The following is a 26,441-nucleotide window of genomic DNA, read 5'->3' on the forward strand; positions in this document are numbered from 1 at the left end:
TTTGTTCTCAGTGAACGTGGTGTCTATATTTGGCTGTGACAGGGCATTACAAACAAACAAAACACTTACAAATACACAGGCAACATTTTTTTATGTGTTCAGACACCACCACATTCCAAAGCTCCATAAGCTATGTGGCCATCCACACATTTTTATCCCAATGAAGTGATTTTTACTGAAAAATGCCTTAGGAAACAATACAATTTGACTCAAAGGAAATACGTTCAATCTCATCGGATTTTCTCTTAATTGATAAATGGCTAGTGAGATAAACGCTGAGGGAAACATTATTTGCAGAATAAACAATGAATTGCGAGTAAGTTTGAGGTTGTTTTATGGTTGCAACCCCCCACAATAAAAATAAGAAGAAGTTTTAGTTAATTCCCACACAGTATTTCCGCTCTGTTTGCACACATGGCCGGTGTCAGATGGAGAGAAGTGGACGCACGAGGAGACAAGAGACTTTTTGGAAGTTAATTTATCGGGAACTCACGAAGGAAATGGCTACAAAGGTTAGGACAAGCCGTGGGTCTCAAAAAAGAGTCTTGCAGCGGTGCCGGAGGGACAATAAAAGGCTAGTCGCATCTGTATCGTCATGGCGATGTGTTTATAGCGTTGTTTTCTTATTATAGCTCGATATGTCACTATCAGCTGGCACATAAGCACTGTTACAACTTGTCCAATGTTGATTATTTGTTGGTGGACGGCTTTGTCTTCAAAATTTGCTTCAATGTTGAATGGAAACACTTTAAATTGTTAAAAAATCTATTTGATATAACAAATTGATCGCAAAACAGCATGTGATGTCATCACGCACAGGTTTTTATTTGCTTTTAAGCCGTTGGATGGAAACATACTTTCACCATCTTCATTCGCATGAGTTTTTTTACAGAACTTCAGATCATTTGATTGACAAGTGGATGTAAACTTAGCTATAGATAGCCCAACAGTTACATTGTAAACCTATACTAACCTATCCTAACCTATGCGTGCACACTATATTTCATATGATAATGTGAGCCAGTTCCACCATGCTTGTTCTGACCTGTACCGTTCTGCAAAAAATGTTATACACACAATTTTCAATTCAGTGGTTAAACAGTGGCATACAATTTTTACTGACACAGTGTGAACTTTAGCAACGCGAACCACGCGTCCACACAATTTCCATCCTAACAATTCCCAGTTGTTCGGCTCACGCAGGTAGCCACAAGATTGGTAGCGAAGCACTACATCTACACTCACATCCACGCTCCTGACACATCAAGAAGTAAGTGCACGCTCTTTCACAGTCCAGAGTGGCTTTATAGCCGGTGATTTAATGGTCATTTTGTTGGCTGCAATAGCATCCTTTCCCATCCCCTGGTGCCCACTGGTGAAATAACAGGCTCTGGACTCATCCACAAAACCCACAGGACCATACTTGAATCATTGCTACAATTTGAGCTATCAAATCATAATGGGAGGATGAGATTGCCTTTCTTTCCTTGGTGCGTGTGTGTGTATGTGTGGGTGAATGTGCACATGGCGGTTAGCTAAGCAGGTTTATACTCCCCGGGCCCGCAGGCTTGGGTTTATGTGTTTAGATAGCTCACATTTGTTCTGCAATTTTCTAACTGAGGACTAGGTAGTTTTTCTTTGTTGTTTTGCTGGTTCTTTACTTCAGAGCTCCCTGTCTTAATTAGTAGAAACGGTATTGTTGTAGCTGTTGCCTTGTCTCTAGATCTGCTTCTCCCTCCGTTTTTGCCTGGAATAAAGTTGAAAGTCCTTTATGTACTGTATTGCAACACAGTGCATTATTTTACAGTATTTCTACCTCTTTACTTCTGTAAGCTTGACACCTTTTGCCCTTGTGGGTTATTGTTTAATACAGTGTCTTTGTTTGGTCTACATAATGGGAAATTTAGTGTTTTCAGAAAAGACGCATTAAGCATGACACAGTGTGTCATCAGGATATTCGAAACGCCAAATATTTCACTTGTGACACATAGGGGAGATCACCATGAACAGCCTTTGTCCGGCTGCTATGGCTCTGTCTGCGCCCTATTTTCTGTCTAATTTCTACCTTGACATTGCAACGTCAACGCCAGGCCATCTTGAAGTCACGTCATTCCTATGTGTGCGCGTAGCTCCTACTTCCCACCCTGCTCTTCATATCGTCTCAATTTGTTACTCCATTTGTCTTTGATGTGTTAAAATCACACTGCAACTGATAAGATATCAGTGGTGCGGAAAAAAAAGACAGACACAAGAGAAAAAAGGCCAAAAGCAATGGATGATTGTCCCCGCTCCACAGACACTGTTATTACATAGCTCGCCTGTGCCACCTCAAGAGCAGTGAGGTCAATTCTTTCCTCTGTGAATGGAACGTAATTTACTGTGAGCTCTGTAAAAAGAAAGCCGTGGTCATGTCGGAGAGGGCTCTCTCTTCTGCTCAGGCTAATGATCGCCTTTGACAGAGGAACGGCCGCCGTGCTTTTCACCACAATCCCTATTCCACTCGCATTGATTCCCCCTGCCTATTTTCACACAGTAATGGATGGCATTGTCCCTCCCTCGCCACTGTTAGTACAAATAATTACGAATCAATATGCACTCAAGGCCCCCCATCAGAATATAATTTTAACACATGATTTATTTCTACCAATGCTGCACTGTCCCTCCCATGTGCATGGAGTCGATGGCGGGGTGTTCTGTGTCCGACTCCCTTACCCCCTGCGCGATCAATCGAAGCAATCACCTAAAGACTCTCAATTTCAGCCGCTGAATGAAAGAAATTGCACTCTTTGTGTAGCTCTAATGGCACCTAGTGTATGTAGGTGTCTCTTCACCCAGGGCGACATCCCTGACGGTTAATACACGCAACAATGGACCCATGTGTGTTCACCATTATGGAAGGACAGGTCTGTACACAAACATTTGTTTCATAAGAAGACTGAAATATAGCCATGACTTATGTTGATGCATGCAAACCTCAAACTTCGTCCAAACATCTGTCATGAAAGGAGCGTACACCTTAGAGCAATGTTGGCTATGCAAACCTTGAAGCAGTTGCAACAGGGGCTGAAATGTCTCTGTTATGCCGTCAAACTGAGATTCTAACCAGGACTTGGCAATGAGCTCATATCAAAATCATCTGTTTGCAGGAGCTCTGCGCTCTCCTCACGCTACTCTCTTAGCTCTCAGTCCCTGTCAGGATCCATGATATGTCATGCAGTGTTTCTCAATCAGACGGCGTGTGTGTGTGTGTGTGTGTCTGCGTGTCTTTGTGTGTGTGTGTGTGTGTGTGTCTGTGTGTGCGGGGTCTTGTCATTTGACATTTTAGCAGACAGAAAAGCCGGATCACTTTGAATCAGACTCGGAGCATTCCACCTGCCCGAGCCCTTTGAGTTTCTGCTCGTCCATCCTGCGCTGCTGCCATCACTGTCACACAGACGTGTGTTACGTCACTCACATCGTCCCTCTACCCTCCACGGCCGATAAGCTTCAAACACACCCCTCCCTCTGGCGCCTACCTCAACGGTTATTTTCATGCAAAAACTATTCAGTGTTTCTTTCAGAAATTAAGATTGTCTAGGTAGACATTCCTTGGGAACAGCATAGCAACCCTGAACACTAATACTTCACTTCAGTGAATGTCAGAAATCCTTGAAGGGTCAGGAGGATCCTTATTGTTAAGGTTAAAAGAGCAGTAGCATTTCTGATGAGAAATCATATGATTGTGTGTTTTATAACAGTTTTACTATAGCTGGACTTGAAAAACCTCCATGCTAGGTGATATCTAAGACAAATGTCATATCTGCCTGTTGCAGGGAATCAGCCCACAACTCATTTACTGTAGGTCTTTTGAGTTGGTCCCTGCGCCAGATGAGGTAATCATGTAAATAATAATGCATTTTTGGCCGAGCGATATGTCAGACTATAAGTTGAAACTTTACCAATAATAGCTTAGTTCATAATTTGCATGAATTGCAAAGGTGTTTGGGCAGAAAGGAACACTTTCCTAACACTCATTTTCATTCCGGACACCCTACATTGGATTGGGTAATTTTTAAGTTAGTGTAATAACGTGTGGTCTGATTCTGGTGTCGCTGTAATACAAACACTCAACTTTCAAAATATTCAGCAATTGACACGAACACAATTGATTTTAAAGTTAAGACCCAAAAAGTGCCGTTTTGACGATCGACTGGTTGTCTCTCTGGGGTAACATGCAGCACACACAATCAGGGAGATGTGATGGCATTAAAAGAGCTATGTGAATTTCATAACTAAACACATATTCCCTAAAGCCAGAGAACCACACACTCACATGCACACCCCAGGCATACACTCCGAGCAGAGTATCTTTATGTACTGTAGACAGACTGGGGCATTGTCTGCTGGGGTAAGTGAGTAGTTTACCTCTGTCACAAATACAAAGAGTGTGTATGTGTTTTTTGTGCGTGTGTGTGTGTGTCTGTGTGTCTGTGTGTTTGTGTGCATTTGTGCCTTTAGCAGACAGAAAGTGGGGCAGCCAGCTGACAAGTCAGGTCCTGGATGTTCTTCCTTGGTCAGACACACACCCACACACCCTCTTAAACAGACAAAACAGAAAGCCACACTTACACATTTCCTCTTGTAAGACTGCCTGTGATGGAACCCATTTCAACAGGATTACATTCTTTGATTCTTAGCAGATGAAGCAAAAACAAATATGGCACCAGCAGCACCCGACAGATGGAGGTCAGACGCTCTCACAAGTAATTTTGAGCAATGGATTTTGGAATGAACAAGCACACACAAGTGTATCCACACATTGCTGCGCTTTAACCAGTGTGAGCGCAGTGTCTCATCAGCGGAGGGAGACGAGTGGTTTCAGGATTCTCTTTGATGACTCCGTCCCCCTGCTGAGACACCAAGTCATCCCCTTTCTCTTTCAAAACAGTTCTCTCTGCACACACACACACACACACACACACACTCACACATACACTTCCACAATCTGTCCATGCTGATGACACAGTGTGGCTATCAGAAACACAGGAGTAATTTTCATCTTTTGTGAAGGATGTCACAGCAAAGAGAAGGTCAGTGTTCCCGCGGCAATGCTAGTCCTGTCGTTGGCACCATCACACGCACGCACACACACACACACACACACACACACACACACACACACACACACACACACACACACACATATAGGAAAAGATCACAGTCTTGGCAAGAAAAAAAGGCAGAAAAACTGTGTACAGTCTCTCAGGGTCATGAGAAGTTACAGGCCTAAATTTGTGAATTGTGAAAGTGATTGACAAAGTGGCTTGTACTGAAGTTTTTTTCTTCATTATCCGAACAGTCTTTGTGGTATGGAGCTCAGTTCCTCTCTTCTTTTCTGCCAAGGTGACATTAGATTACAGTTATCACAAATCCTCTCCACCCTGCCACCTCTTCATTACTGAGTGACCTTTCATGGAGGTGCCCCTAATTAAAAGGGGACTCTAATGGACACTCTAATTGGATAGAGCCTCTGCTTTAGCAGCACACCTGCCAACACAGGAAAATCCAATCCAACGCTTCTTGTTCTGAAGCTGTTACCTGAAGAGCTAACCAACACTGCCAAGTGGCGGGGTGGGGGTGGGGGAGTTCACTTATCTGTCGCTTTTTTATTTCTGCCTTTTAATTCACTTTATTCGAATAAGTCACGATGCACCTTCCCTACAGTGGCTTTGTACCTTGACAAAGGGGGCACATTTAAATAACTCAAAGTGCCTTCGCTCAGACCTAATCCCCCAACCCCACTCTAATCAACCCCGCTGTTCCCTTCTTTGCTTCTTAACATTTTCTATGTGATGGAGTGAAGCAAGACCAGATAGAAGCATTTAAAATTGTAAGTGCTGGCAGGCTAATCTCTTCAAATTCACCCTCCGTTGCTTTCATTACTCTGCCGAGGTGTGCGTTGTTTTCTTTTCTTTCAGGCCACTCCCTTTGACACTGCAAGTCAGAAAGTGATTTCCTCGCGATGTTAAAAAAGACGACTGTTTGATCCAGTTTCAGCATCGAAATTGCTTAACCCTCTAAAAAACACCTTGGGCTGTAAAGTATAGGATGTTGATCTAGTTTGTTATGTACCAAATAGAGGACAAGCTCTGACAGGCCAAAGTCGATAAAGACATGATATGTTCATTGGTCTGCAGAGCTATGTAATAATCCTGCCTCATTTTTTCTCCAATTGTGGCATTTACCTCATTATTTACCTATCTAGTGGAAACGTTACAGAGATCCCGAGAAGATAAGTGAGATCATTTCTCATGGCATGGAAATGATATTTTCTCCCTCCCTCCGTTCTTCGGAGCTTGAGCCCTGAAGCGAAACGGCACAATAAAATACAGCTTTCTAAAGTGATTTGAGCGCCCAAAGCTCCCGTGACATTCAGCCAGGATAAAAATCTTCAGGGAGGAATCAGCAACATCCCCAGCAGCCTCAGCATTTCACCACGGGGAGAGAAGGCAATAAAAGTGCAGAGATATTATGAGCTGATGGTGCCCACTGTTTGGGTACTAATGACGTCTTCAGTGTTTTTGTTGTATGATTCATGTACCGTCATCTACAACTTTTTATTGTACACCGGCTGGAAGTAAATGTGTCTGCTTCACATGTTTAGGGTTTGCATGTTTGCAAGTAAGCCATACTTTGACTGTGTTTAAGTTATAGTGGGAAAATATTACATTATCGTATCTTAGTACAGCCTCTTGAGGAGTGGTTCGCCTACATGGCTTTCCATTACGGTCTGGTAGTATTCACATGGTGACTCAACCCACGAGCTTCTTCACACACTCCATGCTATACATTGCTTTGCCACTGAGGGCTCCTTATCTTTTCCACTTTTTTGGCCTCTTGTGCCTCCCCTTTCCCACATGTGCTTTGGACTCTTGGAGCAGATTCCACTGGTGCAGGCGACGGGGTGTGAGGGGTGTTCTTAACAATGACATCTTTCTCACAGGGCTTTTTCCACATCCACTGAACACATCCATTGTGAGAGAGCTAAATCCACAAACGTTTCTCCTCTTCCTGCCCAGGCTTTGAAGCATAGCACTTGTCTTGTCTATCCATCCGTCTTTCAGCGTGTCCGACAGCCTTTATGACACCAATGCCCCAGCCGTTGGAAGGCTGAAACATCTGTTGAGCATTCCTGTTCAGACCCTGGTCTCCTCAGCTCCAGTGTGCACCAGGAACTGATTAGAGGAAGGTGAGAAGGTGAAAGTAGCAGGTTTTAAAAGGCTAGTGCCAACTTTATTGAACCTGTCTCTGCTGCAGGAATTAAGGACTTCCCTTTGAACAACGTTGATTTATGAAACTCATTGTGCAGTCAGGACGTCTCATTGAAAAAGTAGAACCATTGACATGTTGCCCTCCTGTCATCAAACATCAGACGTGGTCCAGCCAGATGGTTTGAAAGAGAAACACGTAGGGAAGGTGGAAATGAAGTGACAGTAGTCCTGTGCAGCTGCCTTATTTTTTTCAATGATGCTACTACATCAGCGTCTGTGTTTGAGGGCTCAGTATTTTGCTACATAATGGAATAACAAAGGACAAGGTAAAAGCCTGTTTCGCAATATTGTAATTACATCATTGAAAAGCAAATTTATTTAACTTCTTTAGTGATTTTTTTTTTTTAAATGTAACCACATTCAGATAGATTATGATTACTTTCTGATTAGTCTAGAGTTATTCTGGCGACTCCACCAATGTATTACCATTACCCCGACCTGATGCAACAATGGTTTGCACTGCATCTTTCAACAAGACATGTTTGAATACAGTTTGCTACAACTGGGTTCAAACAGAGGTTACAGCCCATATGCCATGACAGTAGTACAATATTGAATCATCACCAAAATTTATAGAGCAGCTTTACAGCTCTACAGAGGCAGACAAGCTAATAAACAGTGCATCAGGCAGCATGAGACCAACCTCTTAGTGGTCCCCTTTTGTGTGGGACCTCCCTCCACAGTATCTCCCCCAGCACTTTAAAGGACCCCCCCACCATTCACCCTCAGCACACAAATAAGGGACAGAGTTGGCCTGGGTAATTGGGATAATAATTATTTCTGCATTTAGTGCCAGCTGGGTGCCTGAGAAGGTCAGGGAACAGCATGAGGACAGGCTTATCTTCATGTTGGTGCTGGCTTCCATATGGCAGCAGACAATAGGGAAGGGCCTTGGCCCCGGACACAGCAGCATGCACAGGACGGCTCCCACAGACAAAACACCACAACACACCGAAGCAGGACTAACCACAGTAGGTCACAGACGTGCCACACAACAGGCTGGCTGGCTGGCTGGCTGAATGACTGGCTTCACAGCGGTGGACTGAAAATAAAGGACAGTAGAGAGGTGGCAGAGCGAAAGAAGCAGATACTGAATGGAAAGAGAGCAATAGAGAGAAATACAGCACAGGAGTATAAAGAGAGCCATTTTGTAAAGTTAAAATCATGAACTTGTTGCCTTTGAATTCCTGTCTCATTCAGGACACAACGGAGACAATGAGAAAGGCTTTTTTAATTTATGAAGAGGACTTTGACCTCTTCATTGAAACTCTACCTTTATGTGTTAGCCTGGTAAAGGCTTTAAGCTTGATGAAAAGATGTGAACAGAAAGGGGGTTAAAAGTCTCCTTTCTTTTCTCCCCATTCTACGGCTCCTCATTCAACTGCCCCATTGACCTTACCGTTCACTGGGTTACCATGGCACCAAAACCCCCGTAGCAACCCGGCCTTAGCTTCATAAATCAGATTTTTACTATGTAGCACTCCTTTTAATCTTCATCCACTGACGCCTTTATTTGACTCCCCCTCTTTGGAGGGCTTTCAGTGGTCAGTCCATCGTGAAAAGGATGCCGGGGTATGTGTATGCATGTGTATGTGTGTGTTTGTATGCAAGTGCACAGGCGTGAGAAAAAGGCCTATAGAAAACAATGTTGGCCAAGGCTCCTTTGAACCCCCTGCATGCATTTCTTTCAGTATGAGTTCCAAAGTGTCCCCCTCTCTGTGTGGTGACTTTGAGACGGAGCCTCGGCGAGACTCCTCATCGTCTTTAATGACGAGTCATTAATCCCCCGCCGTGCAGCAATCATACCTCACTTTCAAGTCCAAATGAGGAGGGGAGTCCATTTCTTTCTCCCCTCTTCTCATGCTTTTTTTTCTTCTAAATGTGACTTCATTTAATTAAATGGGGACTTGGCAGTGTCCAGACAGATCCATTATTTATTCATAAAGTGACTTTTGTTTCTGTGCGACCTGTTAATCGGAGTGACGCTGTAAAGAACACACAAAAAAAAGAACTCCCAGCGCCGCTATCATACTTTCACATGACTCACTGCTCCGGGTCACTTTCTTGTTGCTGAGTCTACCCCTTAAACAAGCAACTGAGTTGAGAGAGGACGGCCCTGAGAAGAAAGACACGGGCCCAGGTGAGCGAGGGAGGAGTTAGTGCACAACCGAAGCAGTTAAAGCGTCTGGGCTGGATGACACACTGCTCCGAAGGCCATTTCAGTAACTGTCCCATTGATCTGCAAGTAAATGGATGAGATGTCTTTGTAATGGCAGGGACCTCTGGCTCTCAACAGCAGCTGTCCATCTCAGACGTTATAAGCTGTGATCGATGAGACGGCCATGTGAAATCAGATGCTGGGCGAGAGAGAGAGAGAGAGAGAGAGAGAGAGCCAGTGTGTACATGTGTCCTTTATATATGTGTTTTTCTTCATGGGTAAGGATTTGGAGTTTGTCGCATGACTACAGTTTTGGGGAGTCGGGGTGAGTGAGAGTACAGCATATATTTGTGTGTGTAATGCATGTGGATGTGTAAAAGGGTTTCTGCTTTGTATCCAAATCCACACATTTCAGGGTTTGGGATTGTGTGTGTGCTTGTGTGTGCAATTCCCTATCTAACATGTGACTTCAGATTTTGGACTACACCAGTTTTCCCACCAACCGGAATTTTGTTACCCATGCCCCCTTTAAATCAAGTCAACTTTATTTATATAGCCCAATACTACAAATCACAAATTTGCCTTAAGGGGCTTCCCGGCATATGACACAATGGGAGGATCTTAATGAAGAGCAGGGGGGGGGGGGGGGGGGGGGGGTAAGTAAAGAAGACCAAAGTAAAGACCATCTAGATGACACCGATTACACAGAGATCGTTAATATACGTATATGAAAAATAATTGATATTCTTATGCATGTAATTTGACTAACGTGTTTTGTAGGAAACCTTACGTTGCCTGATTATATTTAAATCTAAATGATGACCGCATCTTAAGTGAGCGTTAATTGCAGGATTGGTGATTTGATCCTCATATCTCCCTGCTCACCTGTCTAATGGCGTTTTCCATTAGCATGGCTGGTCATCATAGCAGGAAACTGCCGCATGTGACGATTTTTGTTTCAAAAGAAGCTGGCGGCAGCAAAAAAAAATAAATATATATATTATACTATTTTAACACGGCGGGAAACCCCCCCCGTCTGTCGCTAGCAATGATACGCAGTGAATAGTGAGGATTCTATCCAACCAATCAGTAGTCTGCCGGTTTTCATGTCACCTTTTGGTATTGCCTCAGCAGCCAGTGTGTGCATATGGAGTATAAGGGGGTATAAGTTGCTCCGGACAAAAGTATTTGTATTTGTGTCACAGCTGGATTTTTGCGGCTTTTTATTTGACCACTAAATCTTGTCTGATTGAGTCCCTCTGTTGAGGCCGAGGAATTGCGTACATGAACCGATATGTTAAATGTTTTTCTGTTTTTCTGTTTGCGAATAGGTGTCACCGTGACAAGGCATGCTGAATGTCAACACATGGTAGTGAGTGGATTACTGTGTGTTCGAAAAGACAAGAGAAGTGAGAAGCGGCCTGTCTAAATCGTGATCGTGACAATGATGGTGTCAGTCTCATCCAGTTCTCTCTCGCTCTCTCTCTTTCTTTCTGTCTATCTAGGCTGCTGAGGAGTAAAATGCTAGAGTTCATTAGTGTGGATCAAGAGAAGTACATTGCAAGTATAAGCCTTTGCTAATGGCACATGCTGAAAATGGCAAGTTTGGAGGAAAATTTAAATCTTGCATAAGGCAGACCTGCTTGGTTCTTTTTGAGAAGGATTGTAAAGATTTACAGATAATATGTGTACGGCATTTAGCATCTAACTGGGAGGTTTTGGGACTGATTGGCAGGATTGGAAGAAGTACACTGGTGATACACTGGTAAGAGCAGGTTATGTTTTACCACTTTACTGTATTGTGTAACTTCATTTCATATTATATGTGGCAGTTCCTTCCTAAAACTGGTTGGAACAGGCACTCTCGCTGCATCCAGAAATTAGGGCCACCTAAAACGATTGTGATTGGTTTCCAGAGTGTTTTTTCTCCTATCCTAGAATGTATCTGTGGTGTAGCCAGACCTATCTCCATAGCGCTGTAGGCAATGCAAAACGAAGAGTTCATTATCAGAGATTTTCCTCTTGAAGAGGCACACAGACCAGAGCATGTGCGACCTCTCATTACTCCCAGTGCTGTCGCGTAATCGTAGCCCACTTACATCCCATACACAGGGACCTGACTTGTCTGGAGTGGGCCTGTCTCATGTATATATTCCCATTCAACACAGGAAATTAATCTGAAAGGGCCTATAGAGAATTTGCCATTTCAGACCATCAGCACTTGTCGTGCAAAGCCATCATTACTGAACCAACTCGGCAGTGGAGAATATTGGACTTACTGGAGCAATAGCCAATTCATGCTACATAAGTCTGGAAATCACCCACTTGGGGAAGGGTAAGTTAATATTGTAATGGCCTTGTGCAAATACGGACGTATGTGAAGGAAAACTATCGTGACCTGCCGAAGGGAAATGACTAGGTTTCACTTTTTAAACAGCCTAAAGAAATATTACAATAAGCATAAGAGCGGAAAAACGTAATCTGTTTGTCATAAAATGAATTCCGAACTGGCCACACACAAGAACATAAATATTCACATATAAAAGCTGCAGAAGAGGAATGAAATAAAGGAATGTGACAGTTTTATGGCTTATCTATATATGTGATTGAATTTTAAGGATTCTCCCATTGATTTCTGGGTAAATGTTTTCATACGGCCATTCATCAACACAAACCTGCCAATTGAATGACAGTTGTCATTCAGCGGTTTCATTTTATTGGAGTGTTTTTTTTACGCTCGACAGTACAGCCAATGGTTTCTGGTTGCATTCAGATAGCGTGTTTTTTCCAGTTGCTATAAAATGCTCTAATCTCAGATCTCAAAGTGAAAACAAAACTTTAAGAGAGCTCGGTCCCTGCAAGTTCCCCATGTCAAGGCGACTTTTGGAAGCTAAATTTATTTATTTTTTCCCTTCCTTTTTTGGCACAGCTGCCACACCCTGCTTTGGAGATCGGCATTCTGTGAACGCCGGCCAAATGGCAACCGCTGTTCACTGCTACCAGCTGCTTTTGCTCATTGAAGTTGTTGCCTCCATTTTACACATCAATCTGCTTTTTCTCTCTTTTTTCCCCTCTCATTAATCTTTACAAGATCCCAGAGTATGGCATAAGTTAAGCTTGTGCAATAGCATGTTAAAGCTATTTTTGATAAGGCCTCTGTTTTGATTAGGCTATGACAAAAGTGTCAATACCACTTGTTGACCTCATTTAATTTTTTTTCCTAATAAGTCTTTCCTGATGGTGATAGATCGGACTTGGAACTGTGCTGTCAGTCTCTTAGAATGATGACAATGTCGTTGGCGAAAGACAGACTGGGACTCCATCTCTAGTCGTGTTGAAGATCTTGGTTTTAAATTATTCCATGATGTTGACCCAACGGTGTCCTTCAGACAGTCCGTGCTATCAGAAGCTTCAAAAGCCTGCTCCCTTGTCCTTCGCCCCGTCTCCTTCACAAGATCACCTTGCCAATGCTTTGGTGGAAAATGGGTATGGACTGTAAAGGTGATAATGGTCTTTAATCTGCTCCAATGTTGATTTAGCAGCTTCTGGGAGAATCCCACACTGACTTTAAACATGAAATGGAAACTATTACCCGCTCACTCACTTCTTAGAATTTCTCAAGGTGGGGAGAAAAAGTGAGAGGGAGAAAAAGATAGAGGTGAAGAGAGAGGAAGTGAGGAAGGAATCATCTCTCTTTTTTTTCTTTCCAAAGCCACCAGAGCTCCAATCCAATTTGCCAGGCATGTGGAGTTATCCTTAAGCCTGTCAAATGCACTGACAGGGAAGGCTGCCACTTCTCATATGGTCATATGTTCACAATCAGCACTTAAGTTATTTATAGGTCTCATCCTTCACACTTTTACCACTACAAGGACCCATATACCAACTCACCACACTCAGAGACCATAACAGAGCCAATTTACTCATTTTTGAATGAACTATTTACTGTCATTTAAGCTGCTATTTTAGTTATTATAGAACATGCAGTACATACTGTTGGAAATTGTGTATTTGTCTATTTAATGGTTTTAATGTATCCACCTATGAAAGGTGGTTTTGGTCTTCACAGGAAGTCACCCACGGACACATGAAAGGAACAACAATATTAAATAAACTAATTTCCACTTGGTAGTGTCTTTCCTGCAGTTATGAAACTATAGTATCACATTGAATTTGGTAATTAGATATTCCGGTCAGTACTTTCTACATAGCAGCTTTAAATTAAATGCTAAAGCTAATGGTAAATAGTATATTAGGTGGGGGGAAGCTAATTAAATGTGCTTGAGACATTCCTTCCTCTGCTTGGAGTAGCCATTCTCAATTACCAACGTTGCAATGATTGCTTCATGTCCATGGCGTGGCCATTGGCTTTGTGTGTGTGTGTGTGTGTCTGTGTGTGTGTGTGCGTGTGTGTTTGTGTGTGTGCTTTGTCATACCTGGAGGATATGTGTTAACTCAGCAGGTTTAGCATTACCAAATACCTCTATTGTTCTCAGCTCTATTGAGAGTTCTCCAAACACTAGCCTATAATTAAAGGGCTCACTCCTACTTAATGCTTTTGTTCCCATGCCCCCTCCCCTCCCTCCCTGTGCTGAGGGTTAGTGCTAATGACGATTTTGTGTACGTGGATGTGTATGCACATATGTGTGTATGCTTGCGTGTGTGTACGCAGGCAGATGTAGTCTGAGTATCTTAATTTAGTTCCGACTCACTGGTGCGTTCATTCACACATCAGCCACCACATAGGCCATCTGTGGGCGAACCCATGACCGCTTGTTTGTTTTTTTACATTAGCACTCGGGGCTTATCCTCCGTGGCTTGTCTGGGACTGAGGGAGTAACGTTGTTCCCTGTCACCCATTCCTTAAACCACCTGAAGGTGACAGTGTTTTGTCATCAGTGCCTCTCGGCTCCCTTCCTTTAAGGTGCATCATAAACCCCCCGGTGCCAAAGTGAGCCACCTAACCAGGCCTAAATAATTCTCTCATTAGGAGCTTGGCTGAGTGCTTTGCTGTGTCACATTTAAAAAGTGTCTCCTTATAGGGTTTTTGCCTATGAACATGAAGCCTTGCCAAAGGGAGGGACTGTGTTATGAGATGAAGGAGACACGCAGGCAGAGGAGTTTTAATGGGAACCACCATAGCTCATTTCCCATCCCTGTGATATCCACTCCAAGTTCCCTCTTGTGAAGTTGCAGTCTCCTTCCCCGACTGTTAAAAGGCCAGACAGAAGATGTGGAATTTCTGTTATTGAGGCTACAGACTCGGACTGTCTTTCCTCTCATATTTTACCCCTCTCACTCTCATCACAGCTCTGTTTTTCCCGACGCAGAGACAGTTTTGTTGGAGGATTAGAAGAGATTACACTGTGATCGGGTTTGTGATAACAGCTCATATTTGAAAAAGGCCTTGTATAGTCACCTGCAGAGAGAAAGAAAATAGACTAAACATCACACTTCTTTGTTTGAAATGCTAACAATCCAGCCTCATGACAAAGTCGTCCTTATTAGCCTGTCTTCTGTTGAAAGGCATGGAGAAACATTATTAGATATCTGTGTGATCGCTGAGGCCCGAAGCCCATCTGAAGTTTCACTGGTTCAAATCCCTGTGGCGGAGAAAGAAAAAAAACAAACAGGAAAGCACTCTGTTGTTAGCGTAAAGAAAGGACCACTGAGACTTGCCTTCGCTGCTGCCTCATCTATTCAGGGGTGGAGTGTGGAGTGTTTGTGCGTAAGCATGTGTGTGATCTGGGAACGCTGCCACTGCAACTGTCTTGTAGACTAAAAGCTTGTCACAGCTGACCTCATAGCTTTCTGCGCTGAACATGGACAGTTATGGCCCACTAAATCTCTAGGGAGAACAAAGACACTCTAACATCCCATTTGGCTCTGCTGCAATGTCACAAGATCAGCTTTTGGAATTTGTACACATATTCTTCAGTAAGAAAAAATTCAAACAAGTTCCTGTGTAGTTCTGCAGGGGTCCCAGCTTCTTCATTTAAACCATTTAGCATTCAAAGATATAATTATACTTGACCGCTCCGGCACCCGATGGCCTTTTCCATCCCTTGATTATTGACTTCCATTGCACCTCATTAGCATGTCGGTCACAGGTTGAAGTGGTGGCCCACAGTCATGATGATAATTGAGATCATAATCACAGCCAATGACTTTGTGTGTGTGTGTGTGTGTACGGGGGTAGTAGCGGTGGATTGGGCGGCGGGGGGCCCCCAACTGTCACACAGGCTTTTGATTGATTGATGCCTGATGCGAGATGATGGATGCGTACTCACATTAAGGCGAGTGACGGCTATGCTGAAGTTGTCGCGGCTTTCGCAGTTTAAGGCAACGTTACGGCTTCATTAATGCACAGACCCACTGTGGCTATAGATCATGGTGGTGACAGGCCAACATTATGTCTGGCTGGGTTGATAATGATGTCATGAATGTGAGGGTCACAGGTTGAATGGGCATTAACATATGTAAGGCTCCTGGAGGTTGATGGGAGATAGTAGGATTTCTCCCTCACTGGCTTGACTTTGGGACTTTATGGACTGGTAAAGATGCACTAAAGCATTTTAAAACCCACATATGACAGGGGTATTTGATGCATACAGATGTATTAAAAAAGAGAAATTAACACGTTCTAAATACAGAACAGTAAGTTATTATGAATTAGAAATTATTGTTTACTAGAAAAAGTAAGGTCTTGATAAAGTTATCTCATGCAAATCCCTTGTTGATGCTCATGATTCTTTTTTGTCATTGTGTTTAAGGATAGAAAAAATCAATTTAAATATTGTTATGTGAACGAGGGCTGCATGATATGAGGAAAATATCTAATTGCGATTAGTTTGACTGATATTGCAATCGCGATATGATTCATGATGTTGAAGGGAATGATCATGTTTGTATCTTTATTCTCATTTGCATTGACTAAAGTTAAAGCTTAAAAAATGTAAATGATTATAGTGTGATTTTTGCAAGGATCTGTACCAAGAAAGGAGGATTTCTGTAGTCTGAAGGATAGGATCCGTAGGCCAGGACGTCTCTGCAGACCCACAATACTTCATTGAGAATGGTTAGACGCATATTTTGCCTTCAAAAAATGTTGCGCCCCCCTGTGATTTGGATATTGCACTAGTCCATATTGTGATTTTGATAAAATTGCGATTAATTGTGCAGCCCTAATGTGAACAATGATTAGTCTTTTTAACTATGATTCTCTCATTTTTATCCTTTCATTCTTCCTCTTTTTGTTTCCCCATCTGTCACTATTTGCCAACCTCTTGACCCTCCCATTGATTATTACACAACATTGATAACCTAAATTGAAATGATGCTGCCGGCCTCATCTTGTTCTTCCTTGGGTTCGTCTGTCTGCATGGCCATTACTAAAGGTCACATACCCTGACCTTGTGCCTCTTCTGTCTTTCTGGCTCTCAGAAGGCTCCAAAATTTCATTCAGTAATGGAGTAGACAGGAGAGCAGCCAGTACAAGACGCCAGGGGATAGCGTGGGTTGGAAAGGGGTAACAGTTCACCTCCTATTCCCTTCCCCCCTTTTCCTGTATTCCCATCCATTTCCTTGCAGTACGACCAAGTAGTTGTCCTAATACCCCCACCCCATCCCCCCTCCTCACCACTTTGAGCTGGGAGCAGCTGGGCCGACAGCAAAAAAAATCATTGGAGTCCATCTTTTTAATTCTGCTTTATTACACCCACTATCAATATTGTTATTGTTTAAAGTGGCCCTGGCTCTAGCCAGGCTTTGACTGACGTGCATCCTACCGTGCCTCTCTTGTTAATTATGTATAGAGGAAGTAGCGGCGGAACAGGGGGTCGTGGAAGTGAAGACTTGGGTGTTGCTTGAGCATGGGACGTCAAGGAGAGCTACGGAGGGCTGGCATGAATTTTTTACCTCTTGCTCATGGCTCGCCTGCTGAGCGCCAGGCACTGACATTTGGAAAGGGAGCGATTGTCTGCATTCAGCACAGTATGATGCCGCGCTGCAGTAAATGAGATACTTTACAGGTGTAGGACTTCCAGAATAAACCTGGGGGACCTACGCCCTAATAAAAAACAGGATATCTGCTTGGTTTGTTAGTTGCTAAAAGGGGATTTTAAAAAGCGAGTTAACATGTTACCAGAAATGCCACAGGAAAGAGTAAAACCTACCAATTTCTCTGAAAACTATGCACCAGATGTCAAATGATACATTTCTGAATGCATATGTAATATATGGCCAATTCAACAACCAGGCCCATTTGAAATCTAATATTAGCCTTTCATTATAGGTAGCCAGTGAGAGTGTGTCACTCTGGCAACGAGAAAGAGAGGGTCAGCTGCATGTGAATATCTGCATCTGGAGTGGATTCATCTGCTCGTTCACATGCTGATATATTTGCATATATTTGCATTAAAGGGCCATACCATTGTTTTAATCTATCTAGTGCATTACACACAAACATCTTCCAAAGCATAGATGCTCTTATGTGTTTTCCAAACCCACAGGATAACATTGTTTTTCATTTATAACAGTATGGTGTGAAGATCCACTTGCAGGGACCAGATGGTGAACTCTCTGAAACACATAGTAAACAGCTTACTTGCTTTCATTTCGGTCAAAGTAACAGTCCACTATTGTTGCAAACGGGGATTGTTTTTAAAGGTTTTGCATACATATTTTGAAGTGGTGCTGAGAAGTCACCTGCGGCCTTTTAAGTGTTTCACAATCAGCACAGAAATGTTTGCCTGGAGGCAGGAAAATGCACAACACTGTGGAATCCTCGGTGTCACTGCAGAAAAAGCTTGGGCTACACATGTACAGCTGATGTAGTTTACAACAATCCACTCAACATCAAATGTTGAGTTGGGAAAACACAAACAACTTTATTCCACGTGTCACAGCAGCCCGCTCTCACGTTCTCTAAAATGATCACAAACTGTAACCAGCGTATTACGTGGTGGTGGCACGGAAACAATGCAAGCCTGAAAATCTGCATAAGAAGGTTGGTTGGGTGGTGGATGGGTAACCCGATAGGATCCCCGGGGATCATGTCCCACGTGTAATGTAAAGTTGCTTTCTACTTTTCCTAAAACCTACTATCAACTTCATCTTTTCCTTCACTTCGAGGGCCATGTTTATTTTACTGAATTCTTCCGTGGGCCAATCACAGAATTTTTCACGATTCTGTAATACGGCCACAGATTTTGAGTTGAGGGGCCGTGTTCATTTTACGTAATTCTGTGAAAACAGGTTGGTCAGGAGTGGGAATCACCAGACGCCTCCTGATACGATATCATCACGATACCTATGCCATTATTGCCATTTTGCGACATATTGCAATAGTCTGTGGTATATTCAATGTAGTACCTTTTTTCCAACTTCTAATTTTTCCCAATTTCAAATGATGTCCCCAAAAGGAAACTTTGTCAATGTCTGTTTTATCGAAAAAGAAGCATTTCTCTTTTTGTTCAGCACTTCAATTGTATTTCTGCAAAATGGGACAAACTGACCAACACAGACTGTATATAATAAAAGATTGATACTTGGCGCCTATGTAACTATACAGTATTCCCACTGAAAATATTGCGATACAACGTTGGATTGATTTTGTCCCCGACCCCTAGTCAGAAGAAGGTTAAATCCACAGTATCTTCCTGCAGGATACTGTAAAACTAAAACAGGACAGGACATGATATGAAAACCCTTGGACTCCACAGCTAGTCTAGCTTCCATTCTTTTCATCAGTACAACAGCTTAACTCTAATAAATGTGAGTGCGCTCTCTTAGCCTTCCAGATGGGGCAGCCGGCCTGCGGCCCTTTGCTGTCATCCCCCCATCTCTCCCCCTTTCATGTCTATCGACTGTCACTTTAATAAATGGAAAAGCCCCAAATAACCATCTTGAAAAAAAAAAAATAGCCTTCTAGACAACAAACACTATTCTTAAGACTTATAACTGAAAATACACATCTCCCAGGAAAACAAGAAAAGGACAAGAAAAATAACAGGCTAACTTTTACCTCATACACTACGGAAAATATTTTGAAAATCATTTATAACTTGTAATTATCTAGAACTTGAAAAACGGACCATAGACAAATTGTCGGATGATTACAGTATTTTGAAAACACAGCAAGACATTTTTATTTTACGTATAAAGTGCATGCAGGCACTGCCTAGACGTGAACAAGACAGTAAAGGACAAGTTACTGCCACTTGAAAGCTTTGAATGGCACACTGGATGAGGTTTGATGGGAGCTGACTTCACCAACTCTTTCATGTGAGTAATATTCCATTCCATTCTCTGGCTTATAGCGGGGGCTCACACCAACACCCGTCTTTGAATTCCTCCCCTCCAGCCCGTCTGTTTTCCTGCTACTGTGCTGAGCGTGTGGTACGCTGAGCTTTAAAAACGTATGTCTCTCTAACAAGCTGCCCGTGGGCATTCCAGCACATGAGAGCAGCTGAAGGATCAGGCAGTATTCAGAATGCAAAGTTAAAAAGTAAGTTAAGTGGGAAGGAGGGGTTTGGCAGGGGGGTGCAGGGTCACACAGCTGTGTGATGAGCTCAGTTGGACCTGGCCTGACAGGTTGGAGATGTTTGTAGGACTGTTTCTGTGGGACTCGGCTTTGGCAGTACTCCAAGATAGAGAAACACAGAGAGTAGCTTTCCCCCTTTCTCTTTCTATTCCCCCAAAGTTCCAAAACATGTTAAATTAGTTCCTTTTGCAGTTTTATTCTACTCCTTCTACTCATTTGCTTTCTCCTTAATTCCACATAAATTCACACAATTTCAGTTAGAAGACTGCCTAACTTCAGACGTGGCATCTAATTTACGCAGAGCACTTGATGCATCCGCACACGGCTGCACAAACTCATCTCAAGATCCAATCGGCTCCTTCTTGTCTAAGTGCTGTCGTCTAGCCGGTGCTTCCGCCAAGACCTCTAGCCCTCTCTGGGTTTTGGAGTGCTACTTAAAAGAGAAACCTGCAAAGGTGACTTGTCGCAGCAGCACATCAGCCTCACTAGACATTTATTTTAGGTCACCTAATATAAAAAAACTGCAACCAATTTCATATTTCATGGCGCCAACTTATACTTAGACCAAATATTTTGGTGTCATGGTCCATAAAAGAGTATACTGGAAGCCATGGTCATATAGTATACCCCTGCTCACTTCTCCTCTGGTCTCTTAGTGTCCAGTTAGCTGATATCTCATAAAAGCGGTCTTTAAGGCCTGATGGGCTTATAAAAGATGATCTAACCTGTTTAGATGGATACTTTAGCCTATGCCCTTTACACCTTATTTAAGACCTACTCTTCACTCTTCTTACCCTGAAGAGGTTTGATGGCTCATCAGATGCCTCTGCTCAGCATAAACAGTACAGAGGTAGACGTGAACATTTCAGTTGAAGGGAATTGTTCACTTTGTTACAAGACTGTCACACATATGTTTTCATACTGTCTGTATGTTTCTTTGAAAAAAAAAGATTTACTGTTTGAGAGTTGTGGAGCATGATCCAGCAACTTTAGCACGTGATTAGCTGCAATCATTAGCATGCATTGCAGCTTTGTCTCCTTACAAAGTGGCACTGCTCTGAACTTACTTTGACTTGTAGGCATGCCTGTTTGAGTGTGTGTGTGTACATTATGCAGTCCCAACCATACTCCAAGTCTCACTCTCTCTTGCTCTCAGAGTGAGCAAGGGCTTCTGAATCAATGGATTGGGATTACGGGCCTTAACTTCAAAGTTCATCTCTTTCTTCACGGAGGACGCAGCTGTCAGTCAGACGCTGCCTGTTCTGCCATTCTTCCCAGAAAAGTAGAAAAGTCTATCAACGATATACAATTTGAGTCGTGCCCTTAAAATAGTGCGCAACATGCTGTCCTAATGTTGTACTTTCTCCCTTTTTTAACATGTTATTTGCTGTATGAAACCGCTCTGCAAGCATTGTATTATGTTTTAACGCAGTAGATCAGTGGATCAGGACTGAAAGGACGCTGCTGTTGGAAGGAAACCAGGTCTGATGCAACTCATGAGAAAATAATCTTGTGGAGTATCTTTTTTAAACGTAAATGGACTGTTCTTATATATCAGGGCTGTAGTCGACACCACCTTTGTCGAGACCAAGACTAGTCCAAGACTAGGACTAGTCGAGACCAAGTCAAGTCCAAAGAGATCTGAGTCCAATTCAAGACCAAGTCCAGGATAGAAAAAAAGTCTCATGCATGACAGTGTAAAGATAATCATTTTGGGTTACTTGTTGAAACAAAAGCAAAACAAAAACACCCAGGATTTGTAAGAATAGCCATTCCCCTTGATGTCATTTAATCTGACAACTGGAGCAAAATCAATTTTTTACAGATTCTGATTATCTGAGAAATTTATGGGAACCATTTTTCACAGTACACTCAACAGTGCAAATATTTGTACGCTGTTGTATCTTTCAAAAGGCACAATGTGTGTGTCTCCATTTCAAACATCACTGCTGGTTGAGTGCTTTTAGCAGCAGAGGTTGATTGTGGGTCACAACACTGTCGTGTTAGCTCACCGAAACTCTACTGCCAAAGTTGCTGGCTGGCTACGCAACGTTATCTGTTTCCACCAGCATACGTACGGGCTAATTATAGCCAGTTAGCTTTGTGTGTAACGTGACAAAAAGCCACCCATCTTGTAGGAGCAAAGCTTAATATTTCATTGTCTTATGTCGACAACATAGGAAACTCCCAAGGCAGTCGTAATATTTACCTAGCAGGCTAGGCTAACACTGTTGGGCTATCATTAGCAAACGTCGGCGTAACGTTTGCTAGCTGTCTAAATTTGTGAAAAGCTGAACAACATCCTCTCCTAAACTGTGTTTAAATTTCCCTCCAATATTTTTATAAACAAAATAAAGACACCTGGACTCGGAACCAAAAGCCATGTTTGGCATGTCAGTGCAGCTGCACAGGATCAGTTGAATAATTGATCCATTTCCGGACTGCAACTTAGCATCCATGTAGTTTTTTTAAAACTTGTAGTCATTATAACGTTCTGGGTATCCAGCTGTCCATGCCACACCATTGCCTCAAGCCATTCCTCTGTCCTCTTTCCTTAGCATTAAAGCCAAACAGGCACTGACCAGATACAGCATTTGACGTTTTACAAACAACCAAAAGCCCTTTTAGTTCCTCTTTTATAGAAAATGTAACACCTGTTTCCTTCTAACCATGAGCAATACATCCACAACATCCCCAACATGCAGAAACAAAAGCACCTTTGATCAGATCTGGTGCATTTCTATTAGAATTGAAGCCATAAAACTTTCCAGTGAAAAGGCTGGGCAAAAGGCAACGGCGGTGTCTCCCTGAAATGCAGACAGCTGCGAGGCCAATTCTTCACTTGCACCTGCATTTTGGCAATGCCTCAAACAAAAGAATGAAATAGAGAGAAAGAAAGAAGCGTTTGTTGGAAATGTAATGACGTGTAGAGAAGAGTGGTTGTAGCACATGTCCTTGGGGTTATAAAACAAATTGGGGTGAAGTTGGAGCAGAGGGGGCGGCAGGATGCATGTGTGCTGAGGCAAATAGGAATTACTGAGAGGTATAGCTTTCTAAAGCAACAAAGAGATAGCTGAGGAAATACTTATTTTCTTCATTTTCTGTGAACTGTGTTTGCCTTGTTGAGGGTCCTTTGTGGTTGCCTGCAGGGCAGAGCTGTTTTTTCATTTTTCAAACTAGGGAAGCAAGAGATGAACGGTACACCAGGGGCCAGCCATGCTGATCAGCCTCTTGGAGCTCTACAGGCGTTGCTTCCTTCCCTTGCTAATCAGAGCTCCACACTCCCCAGTCACACCACCCCCATGGCCTAGGCAAGCATCCCAGACGATGGCCTCTTAGGACTCCCAAGGAGCCCACATGGGCTGCTTTGGAGTTTGAAAGGAACCATGGATACACATTCACACCCAGCTCAACAACAGCAACGGCGCTCATCTAGAAGCTGGCAAGGCACCGCTGTCAGTGCATCAGTCAAGGAGCACATGGGTGAAGTCAGAGCCTCACAAATCCAGGGTATTATCAGGCCTTTGTCCAACCTGCAGCTGTCACTTACTAGACTAGTGGGAGAGGATGAGGGGGACAGAAGGGAATTCATGACCTATCCCCGTAACCACAGAGGAATATTGAGGCATTCAGAGATAAAACATGTGGTAGGAATAAGAAATGAATAAATGAGAGGGATGGGGCAAAAGAAAATCTAGGAGATACTTTAAAGAAGATGGAATAAGGGACAGAAGTGAAGGGGAATATAAATGCCAGGAGACGGCTATATGCTTCAAATGTTTTTGTTGGATTGCAAGACTCATGGCAGAGTGGCCGATATATGCTGATTTCCTCTGAAGACTAAAAAAGTGTTATCTTTGGCACTTCCCCCATTCGAAAATGACCAGCGGTAATGCAGATGTAATCTTTTTCTATCATCGCGGTAGGTCCCAAAGGCTGTCCATCTCCCCCAAAAATGTCCTCATCTTTCTGTCTTTGAAATAAATGAAAGTCCACAGGGCCATGGAATAAAGATGAGCTAAGCCTTTGACTTGATGCAAGATTGCCAAAGGGCCCAAACTTAAGAAGCCCGCACCATCATCTGCCGTGTGGAGATACTGGGGCCGGAGCAAAAAAACAGATAATCTGATAGAATTTCAATCAGTAGTGATCAGATAAGAAATGACAGACTGTCTGATTTTAAAGTCACGCTGAATCCCCAACAGTTTAGCCCTTTTCACTTTCTTTGGAAATGACAACTCTCAGAACTTCTGTCAAACTTCTGTTGAAATTTTACCCCCTGGATTATAACACTCTCTCTGTCTCGTTCGATTGGCTGGGACTAGCCCCTGACCTCAGGTATGCTCATGTGACCAATGTTGCACTCTCAGTGATTGGATTACTCTTTTATTGGCCAGTGGCAGTGTTTATAGGGCCTGCTGAGACTCAGCACAGCTTTGATCCACCAACAGAAGCAATAGGGGGACTATGCCATAGTTTGAATCCTTGGCCTAAGCCTTGTGGTGTGTGAGACATCTGCCAAATCCTCCTGGATCAAAGGATGACTATTACACAGACAGGCATCCACATACCCCCAACTGCAGCTTTAGAGGGCTCATGACCCCTGTCAACAGGTCAGGTTGAAAAACACAGGTGGGATAGGGGTCACACGCATGCACACCATTGGCTCTTTAAACATAAGCACTACCAAATGTGTTCCTTTTATAAGTTGTGACACTGTAAGTGCTATGTATAAAAAGTGTGATATACTCACTAAGCTTTATTCAACACAAGTTCAAAAAGCTTGAGGCTTATTTCTTCTTGTTCCTTGTCATTATCCTACTTCAACTAGTTTTTTGTAATCCTTCCTTAATAAGGGAGAGAATGAGTTGAGAGCATTATAATGAATGAGAATGAGCGGAAGCAACAGGAGGAGGAAATCAGGAGAATGTCTGCTATTGTTCAGATAGGCCTGAGTACTTGTTGTCTGACCTGACACAGTATGTCTATGAATTCATACGTTCACCTTTCCCAATAAGCCTTTGGAATAAACTTTCAGCCAAGCTATAAATAAAGCAGCGGTGTGACTTTACAGAATGCAAGTGTCTGTAAAGTGAGGAGAAGAGAGACAGGGAGAGGCAGAGTGTGTGTGTCGGCTTCTGTGTGTCTCTTTCTGCATCTGTGTGTCATTCTGTGTTGCCGGGGTATGTTTGCTTGCATTTGGAGCAACATGGCCAACCTGACCAAATGCTGACATTACAGTCACAAACACATGAAGATACTGTCTGGGAAAAGGATGCGGCATATGGATACTTTATCTGCATGTTTTTTAATTACCTTACGTGCGGTCTCCCATTTTCTGTTGACTCAAATTTTAACAGAGGGCTTTTGGGGTGAACAAAAACATCACTGGGGCCAAGCCCTGCAACCTCATACGATCAAGATGCAGAAAGCCTGCCTGTAACCAAATACACTTACACAACCTGTGACCTTTTCCCTTATGCACAAACACATGGCTTATTGCAAACTGATGATCAGCCCTCATTCATGTTCCTTTACACCTTTCTATTGCTTGATAGTGATGCATATTCATCCAAATTGCTGAGGTGGTTTGCTGATGCAAATTACCACTAGTTTCCCCCCCCAATCTTTTCTTGCAGCTCTTGTTTTTCAGGCCCATTACAGACAATGTATTCACAGGGGAATTTATGAGCGGTGACAGAAGATTCATCGGCAATGATCATGCTGACTAATTACACGTTGAGGGGTCCAAGCATTGGGGAGCTCTCAGGGAAGGCGGCCGAATCCATCTTCTTTATGTATGGAGACAGGCCTGCTACTGGGTGTCACAGTGATAGTTGTGCCTCTTTGTGCTTGATTCCTACTCCTCCCAAGTGCTTTCCAGCTCTGTTTTCTTACCTTATGAATATATTTACACTGAAGAATTCCATGGAGGGTTTTCCAAGAGTCCCATGGTGGCTGGAGGACCAAGAAGAGAACCTCCTGCAGATAAACTAGGCCTCCTTTGTACTGCCATGCCCACCCCACCCCCCCCCCTCACACCCCTGCTCCCAGTCCCTCTGCAATGCAATTTCCATTCGAAAAATATATTGAAGTACCTTGCTGCTAGTTCTTCAATTTGCCGGAAATCTTGCCTTTGTTGATCTCCCATTCCACTCCTCAGAACTTCATACGTCACACACGCAAATATGTGGTAATATCCTTATTGATGCTTTCATGGGTGGAAGAAAGGGCAATATGTTCGATTGTGTAGGAAGTGTATATGGATTTGTGTATATTGTTTATAGCCTGGGTTGTGGCCCCTTTTCTGGATCCCCAGCTGGCTCCCAAAGCCCCCTCTGGTTTTCCTAGCCCAGTGGTGCACGTTTGAGATGCTGAGCATTGACCCTCCCTGTAGGGTCAAAGAGAAAAATTTACGAGGCTGTTTGTT

At 43.1% G+C, this 26,441-nt stretch overlaps 1 protein-coding gene across 4 annotated transcripts in view; it reads left to right on the forward strand.

Annotated features, from left to right (window-relative positions):
- The window catches only part of LOC117937671 (partitioning defective 3 homolog), a 368,949-nt gene that overhangs the window by 320,379 nt on the left and 22,129 nt on the right, over positions 1–26,441 (forward strand). The window lies entirely within an intron of this gene.

This window comes from Etheostoma cragini, chromosome 22, assembly GCF_013103735.1.
Source record: "Etheostoma cragini isolate CJK2018 chromosome 22, CSU_Ecrag_1.0, whole genome shotgun sequence".
Taxonomy (NCBI): Eukaryota; Metazoa; Chordata; class Actinopteri; order Perciformes; family Percidae; genus Etheostoma; species Etheostoma cragini.